This window comes from Macrobrachium rosenbergii, chromosome 44, assembly GCF_040412425.1.
Source record: "Macrobrachium rosenbergii isolate ZJJX-2024 chromosome 44, ASM4041242v1, whole genome shotgun sequence".
In the NCBI taxonomy this organism is placed as follows: Eukaryota; Metazoa; Arthropoda; class Malacostraca; order Decapoda; family Palaemonidae; genus Macrobrachium; species Macrobrachium rosenbergii.
The window spans coordinates 28,444,756-28,448,069 of record NC_089784.1 but is presented as its reverse complement, the minus strand read 5'-3'; positions in this window follow the sequence as shown (position 1 = coordinate 28,448,069).

The window sequence follows — 3,314 nt, the reverse complement described above, 5'->3', positions numbered from 1 at the left end:
GCTACAGCTCTCAACGCAAAAAGTTCCAAGGCACACTTCAGTTTCCAACAACGAGAACGTGAACAACTGCATCGATAAAGTGTCAGCATATTCTTTTTTACATGTTGCAATTCGGCAACAGCACTGCACGACACGATCCTCTTCTTGCAATACATGTGGTACCCACGCTCCTCAAAAATTATTACAGGCGTCACAGACAGAGTTTCCTCTAATTCTACCATTATTATTCATGATATTATTATATGCACAACAATATTTACTGTATTAATATTCATGATATTCTCCATTCAATGATCGTATATAACCTGAATTAAAATACAGTCTTTTTCATTATCATCTTCATACGTATTCATGCAGACTGCAGTCGTCATCAGTATCCGCTGCAAGAAAATATTTCACCTTCAAAGAGAGAGAGAGAGAGAGAGAGAGAGAGAGAGAGAGAGAGAGAGAGAGAGACTTTTAATAAGTTATTTAAAGAGAGCTCAATGAAATGTATCAAGGACAACTTTTCCTTCAACAATGCACTCTCTCTCTCTCTCTCTCTCTCTCTCTCTCTCTCTCTCTCTCAAGGATGGTTCCAACGGAAGTGAAGATGCTTAATATTCACAGCATCGCAGCTAGGTGCTTTGTCGTTCCCAGTACAGAGCACTTCACAATTCAGCTGCTGAATCCCATTCTCCAACTCCCTTTCCACGAGGAATACAAGAACTTTAAATACACACACACATATCCATATCTACCTATCTATCTATATATATTTATACTGTATATATGTATATACATACATACATACATACATACATACATACACACACACGCACACACACACACACACACACACACACATATATATATATATATATATATATATATATATATATATATATATATATATATATATATATATATATATATATATATCTTGATTGTATTCCACATAGAAAAATGAAAGGTGTTTTTGTGAGAATATGCCCAACAGTTTCGTCCTCTAATGGACCTCTTCTTGGAGCGTTTATTAAGGAAAGGGACAAATTCTACAATGTATGTAGTTTAGCTCCCTCCATAACTTTTACGGTTGGCAAAGAAGACGGTGGTATTATTTCATTTTTGGATGTTACAGTTGTGAGGTCAGTTGTAAGTTATAGCTATAAGTTTAAAATACACAGGAAACCTACAAATAACAATCTTATAATTAACAATTACTCCTCCCACAAAGCAGATCAATGTTTCTTAGAGCACTTAATATTTGCAGTCCAGAATTTATCAATGAGGAATTAGAGTTTATATACGAAACTGGTATTCAAAATAACTTTAAATTAGAAGATACTGACTACAGTCTAACGTTAGCAAGAAAAACTTTTTACTCATGTGAGGAGAAAAACAGAAAACTGAATTTTATATCTTTCCCATACCATCCCACATTAGAGTATATAGTCTACCCCCTTAAGGTTACTTGGTTTTAGTGCAACTTTTTCATATCCTAGCACCACTGGTAAAAATCTAATTCGTAACAGTCCGGAAAGCAATGGAGGAGTCATCTATAAGATACCATGCAAGTGCGGTAGGTTTTATACAGGACAATCTGGGAAAGCACTCGAAAAACGCATTTTAAATCATAAATACAATATAAGAACAAATAATACAAGTAATGCTTTATGTGTTCACAGTAGTATGTGTAACTTACCAACTGACTGGCTTGGGTCAAAGATTTTATTTAAGAGCACAGGTTTCATTGAAAGAAATTTGATAGAGACACCTTGCATTGTTCACAGCAAAGGAAAAAATTTTCATTTATCCCCTGGTTTGTATGACTTAGATCCTTTTGTTTTACATGTCATGAGATGTCAGTACAAACTAGATAATGTTATTCACTCATTATCATATAATATACGTTTGTTAATATGTACTTAGTGTTATGCTGTTTCAAATGGACATATTACCTCTTTTGATATTTTGGTATTTTTCATTTGTTCAACTACCGTTCTTATGTTATTGTATTGTTTTACTGATGAGTGTTTTTAGTCCAAACTGCTAGTTTCTGGTAACGGTATTTCATGTGTTTACGATTTTAGGCCTTTCTTGGCTACAAACATTGTAAAATTTTTCTCTTTCCTTAATAAACGCCCCAAGAAGAGGTCCACTGGAGGACGAAACTACTGGGCATATTCTCACAAAAACACCTTTCATTTTCCTATGTGGAATACAACTAAATAACATATCTTCGTGTCTAAGAAGATTTCCAGTATTATATATACTCATATATATATATATATATATATATATATATATATATATATATATATATATATACATATACATATGTGTGTGTGCCTGTGTGTATGTATGTGTGTCTGCGTGTACGTATGCATGCATGTAGCATATAACTGACAGTATGAATCTTAATATAAATATAGAAATATATAATCATCTTCCTGAAAGAAAAGCAACAAAAGAAATTTCACGTCAAAAAAACACAGAACATATTTCAACTCTTTTCAACTCAAATGAAACACTACAAAAAAAGGGGGGGGAAAGCGAAATAAGAAATAAACTCTACTAGACAGAATTAACCGTAACTGGAAATAAAGAGAGAAAAAAAAGTTAAGTATACCTTAGTTTTACCAGACCACGGAGCTGATTAACAGCTCTCCTAGGGCTGGCCCGAAGGATTAGGCTTATTTTACGTGGCTAAGAACCAATTGGTTACTTAGAAACGGGACCTACAGCTTATTGTGGAATCCGAACCACATTATAGCGAGAAATGAATTTCTATCACCAAAAATAAATTCCTCTAACTTTTCATCAGCCGGCCGGGGAATCCAACTCCGGCCCAGCGAGTGCCAGTCCGCAGCTCTACCGACTCACCTAACGAAGAGCTTGTAAAGAGAGAGAGAGAGAGAGAGAGAGAGAGAGAGAGAGAGAGAGAGAGAGAAAACCAAGAGGCCTTAAAAACGGAACAATGAATTTCTTTTTTTATCCCAATTCCTACCATCGACAATCCATTTGACCTTCTCTCCTATTGACAATTTGCAAGAGCGAATGACCATCCCAACACTCCGTTGGACGATTCGTCACTTGTCACTGACCGGTGGAGGAGGAGGAGGAGGAGGAGGAGGAGGAGGAGGAGGAGGAGGAGGAGGAGGAGGAGGAGGAGGAGGAGGCGGCGGAGAGGTAGGGGAGGGGAGGGGGATGAAGGGCCGAGTTTTCTCCTTAGTTCCCACCAAAGTATTTGGACTGTGACGAAACCACACAATCGTTTACCCCGCCCCACCTCCCACCACCACCACATCTACCCCCCCCCCCCAAATTCCCTT